The sequence below is a fragment of the Chelon labrosus genome (genome assembly GCF_963514085.1).
Source record: "Chelon labrosus genome assembly, chromosome: 8".
NCBI lineage: Eukaryota > Metazoa > Chordata > Actinopteri > Mugiliformes > Mugilidae > Chelon > Chelon labrosus.
In genome coordinates this window covers 16,081,894-16,087,634 of record NC_140358.1, presented here as the reverse complement: position 1 = coordinate 16,087,634, position 5,741 = coordinate 16,081,894, and positions in this window count along the sequence as shown.

Below are 5,741 nucleotides of genomic sequence, written 5' to 3'. Positions count from 1 at the left end.
TAAGTAATGATCAATGAAAGAGAAGCACTGCACTAAACAAATCATTCAAACCAAACATGCTATTTCCTGTTGTGTGGTTACATGATTGAGATGTAATGGCCCCCAGCGCAAAAGACAGAAACTGTTCTTGCCCTGCACCTCAGTCCCACACTCATTACTGGTGTCACATGTAAAGACAGGCTGACGTTGAACTCCTTCTCCTGTCGGTACACGCTCATAGCCGTGCCTTGATTCACTGTATCTATCTGTCTATTTATTACTGTCTGAGCACACGCACACGCTGCAAATTACCTTGGCGATAGATAGAGTAGCACTTATTTTATTAGCTGTGTTTTCAGTTTAAACGCAAAGAACAAGACGTATGCTAATGATCTCCATAGTGACTCCATAGTAACAGAAATCATATCCACGCTTCTTAAAATACCTTTTCAGCCGCAGTCGTCGTTACAGGTGTTTTTAAGAAAGACACAAATTAGATTAAGGCTTCATTTAGCGCCGCAAGTTAATAACAAAACTCAAAGCTGACAGGAGGAGAACATTTTCATGCTGCTATAATTACAGACTTTCTTTCGTGTTTTTACACTAAAGTACTGCAGTACTGCGGGTTCAGTGTGAAGAGTCATACGCTCGGCTGTACAAATTCACACTCAAGGTTACATGTTACCTCCAGAATTTATGAATGTGCATGTATATTTTGGGCTGGGAAGAATTTTAAGTGTTTGGTTATTGGGGGAAGCCATTCAGACAAAATGGCTTCAAAAAGTACTATTTCTTCTCCCAATAGCATAAATATGGCATAATAAAGTGTTATAAAGGTATTAGCATTATTCTTATGAATGTTTAGTAGTGAAGCACCCCCTGACACGCACATGCACAGACTCTTAAAGCATGTGTGCGTCTATATATATTGCATAAAGCAATATATATTAGATGACTGCAATGAATTGTGCAGTTTCTTTCCAATGTGAAACAGCTCCTTCTTCATTTAAATCCAGACTTTTTATATATTCTTTGTACTTTTCATAATGCTTTCATGTCTTTCTTAGATTTATATTTATTGCACGAAACACGTAGCAATAAACATGATTCTTATGCTGAAAAAGCAGCTAAAAATAAAGCTCTTCCAGTGTGTCTGGAAACATTCATTCATTCATTTATCTACTATACCCGCTTATTCCTGTTAAGGGTCGCGGGGGTCTGCTGGAGCCTATCCCAGCTGTCATCGGGCGAGAGGCGGGGTACACCCTGGACAGGTCGCCAGTCTATCACAGGGCTAACACAGAGAAACAGACAACCATTCACACTCACATGCACACGGCCAATTTAGAATCACCAATTAACCTAATGAGCATGTCTTTGGACGGTGGGAGGAAGCCGGAGTACCTGGAGAGTACCCACACAGGCACAGGGAGAACATGCAAACTCCACACAGAAAGGCCCAGTCGCCCCATGGATTCGAACCCGGGACCTTCTTGCTGTGAGGCATCAGTGCTAACCACCTCACCACTGTGCCGCCCTGTCTGGAAACAACAACAACAAAAAAAAAAATGATATAAAACCATATCACAAAAGGCTGGTAATAAGAGGTTAGCCACAAACGAGTCAGGTGTTCCTATAGTTTTGACATGAGGAGAAATTAAACAGTAGAAATTCATGCACATTCTGCACCCTTGATGTCTTCCACTAAACTCACAGCTGGCTGACTGAAAAAAAATAAATAAGTAAATAAATAAATAAATACCGCAATGCAAATTAGATGAAATGATATGCAGGAACCAGAAATGAAAAATGACAAATTGTTTGCATTTCTGCATTTCGGAAAAACAGCTTCACTGACAAGCTCACTAAATGCAATCCCCAAACAGCTGTCCATCACAGCTGGAGGCTTTTACTGGTCCAAATTCTGCTTCTTATTCTTGTTTTTTCTTTCTTTTTTTGTTTAATTTTACACAGACATGAAGTTTCAGAAGTTTCACTCGACACTTTTTGTAGGAAAAAAAAAACGTTTGTGTCGTTTCCACTGGGAATGAGTCACACAATCATTGTTCTTACTTTATCACTGCACTGAGCATCAGGCGCTCTCCTTTTGTTTCTGAAAGTAAATACATTTACACTTATTATTTGTTGACTGCAGTTGATACAGGGACAGCTTTTACTAATTATATCTAAATCATTGTTATATGTCGAGACAAACACATGTACAGTAAACAGTTATTAGGCAGTACAGACTGACAGCATGTGACAGATTTGACATGATGATTTACCTCATCTGGTTTTTCAGGTTGAGCAGCTGGATAGATGTTCTGAATTATGTGATGGAAAATGTGCAGATTCTTTTTAAAGTTTGAACAAATCCACAGGAGGTGGCTCCGCCATTCAAGCTCATGTAAAATTAAAGCCTTGAATGCTTTGAGAGCAGAATGTAAATGCAGAAATTTCAGGCTTTGACGCTCACCGTGCCAACAACAGTCAGTGTGAAATCTCCAATAAGAAAACCAGAGTCGTAACCTGCATGAATCAATCTTTGGATTATGGGCACTGTGGCCGACCAAACGGTCCGAGAGGGGGGCGCTTGGTCTGAATTGTCAGCTTTGAGCTTGACCCAACATGGAGCTGAAATGTACATGCAGGTTCTCTCAGGGATTCATGTGAATCTATTCGAAAAACCACTGTATGACAGGGGGACAGGCAAAAAGCTTTGTTATCACCAAATTAACATAGAGCTCTAGCTTTTGTTTCACTCTTGCCACACCTATCTGTTATGTTGACCACTTATGTTTTGTCTATTTGCAGACTGAGGCCCTGACCTGACAATCTCTCCTAAAATAGAAGTCACTTCTGTTTTCGTGTAACGTGGCTTTGATCAAGTTTCTCGCTGAACCACAAAGAGACAGCAGTAGTAGTGATGATGATGATGTCACGTAGACACAAACCCCAGAGCTGCGTCCTAGACGGTGAATAATGGGACTGCCCCTGTGGGACTCTTTGACAGCAGCGACGTCTTACTGGGACTTTTTCTGATTTACAGCTAGCACAGTCACATTTAAAATATCCACCAGTTCTGTGTCAGTCACCTGATGATTTTCACCCTAGACGAGACAGTAATAACTCTGATCTCCAAAAGCGGTTTCATTTTCAGTGGAGTTTTGCAAGTTTTGCACAAAAAAAGGAATAAAAAAGATCTATTGAGTCTAAATGAGACATTTAGTATCATCTGATGTATCTGATCATATTCAGTTGTTTTTATTGTGCCAAAAAAGGAAGACCTTGACTCCTATCAGGACCAAACCCATTCAGATTCATGAGAGATTCTTAAGTTTAGTATCTGCTGCGAGCATATGTGCACATTACAAATGTGTGGCCCGGATCAACGAGGCTCTGCTCAGAGGTTGCATCATCTGCAGCGCACTGTATGCGCAGAGATGGCAATACCACCCTATCTGCGTTTATTGACTTTAAAAGGACCTGCTGTGTGTGCGCGAGTGCACACATTTGTGAATATTCATTCTCATTTTGACCAGGAGCACTGATATAGTACACAGGGATTACGCACATAAATTTACACTCCCACACAAAACGGTGGAAATAACTACATCTTCTCTGAGGCATCGATGCATATTTATCGAGGCGTAGACGCCCTTGGCCACATACTAGTTCCATTGTAGTGGGATGGGAGTGAGCTGACTGTCTGGTGCAGAGGGACCGCCCTGAGTCTCAGCCCGCTCTGCCTGTTATCATGATGAAAATAAGCGCAGAAGGCTTCAGCAGCGGGCCAAGGAAGGGTCAGCGGGGATTTGACGTGTGTGCTCGAATCACTCTTATCACCTGTGCTCTCTCAACAGCTTTCTTGGGACCGGGGATGCAGGTCTTTGGGCATGTTTGGAGGATCTACATATTAAATGCAGCAGCACTAAAGCACCACATATGACGTAGCCATGCGCGGACGGTAATGAAAGAAAGAGTGGATGCAAGCAGGAGATATCATGCTTTTCTGTTCATCAGGAGCATATTCTTTGGAAATCTCTCATCCAGTGGAAGGTCACGGTTTGCATTCGGGGCTGACTCTCCTGCTGCGCCCCATATTAAGGACATTATTAGAGGCCTTTGTGTGTCTGTCTTCCTTTGCGCCTGCAGAATGCTGCATGGTAAACAGGGAAATGGCTTCCTCATTACCTCCTCGAGACATTCAGACAAACAGCTCGCAACACTACTAATCACATGCACGACATACAGAACAATCGGGGGTCAGTGAACAAAATCCCCCGTGACTCCTTTTTTTTATTTTTTTTCAAACATAAATAGCAAGAAAGCAAACACCCTCTCTGTGTAAGTCCATCTCAGATTGCTTGGTAACTTCAATACTCGAGTGTTATGTCCTTGACCGCGTCAGACACACACAAAGATTTGCCTCAGCAGAGGCGAGGAAAAGCAAAATATTCTGCACCGCGCCATATCCGAGGCTCTTTCAGAGAACCCAGGCAGATCATAGCGAGTTATGTTCGCTGAATAATTAGCGAATAACCTGTTAGGGGCAGCAGCTGAACGGCATTGAGAGCCACTAATGAATAGTCTCATAATCTCTTCCCAGGTTAGATTAGAAGGACGCCATTAACATCAACTCCTCTGCCTGGACATCTGACGCATGAAAGGAGACCCATCCAACCGGTAATCATCGAGTTGCTTCCCTTTTTAAGCAGGGCTTTATCAAAGTCTACTTTCATCTGTAACGTGCGACTTCCTCGGGAGGTGGTGGTGGTGGAGGCGCCACAATGGGGCGCAGCAGGCCCCTCTCTGTAACGTTATGTGGATGTTTTTGTCACGCTTTGGTTTCAATTATAATCCCACCGAAAGGCCTCACGAAAAAGTGTCATCTAACGTCCCCGGTCCCAGAGGAGGACCCGGAGAGCTGCTGGGGTTCTTGAAGGGGATCCACTGTCATTCTGTCCAGTGGACGATGAACACAAAGAGAGTGTCAGTGTCACCGTTGTGTCCATAGCTTCAGCCCCCATGACAGGTCTTATCCTCTCAGATTCTGCGGACGAAAGATCAATAACCGGCTAAATACAAAATCTAAAACAGTATCTTGGACTGACTCATCGGGGACACCCTGTTCAGAATCCAGCGTCGCTCTGATGTTAATCAAAGCGACGCTGGATATAAGAATGTGGTTTGTATTAAACTGCAAATGTCAAAGATAAAATTACCTTTGTGATTTATGTAAAAAACAATCACTGCATATGTAATTCACCATCGCAGTGCTGAGCTAATAAAGCTCCTGCATCTAGGCACTTTTAATGAGACGGGGAAATTCAATTAATTAAATACGTGATCAATAAGATTTTGATGCAAATACAGTACCAATGCAATATTGCTAACATTTTCCTTTTTTAGCTCATGACTCGAACAAAGTCAACTCCTTGTCCAAATTAACATATTAGCATTTGAAGGAAATAGGAATCATTATTACGATCTCAGATTGTTTGAATGGGATATTGTTAGACGGTGGGAGAAGTGATATTACAGGGTATATTTGAAGACATAGTTTGAGATTATGGGATCTGGGTTTATTCACTTTTTGGATGAGAGATCAACAGCCATTAGTCCATTAGCTTGACTTAGCTTCTATTAGCACTGTCCTGGAAACAAAGCAGTGTCTCTGTCCAAAGGTAATAATATCATGCACACTAATTAAACGGTATATGTAAGATATTTGATATCTTACATATAGTGTTACTATTCTT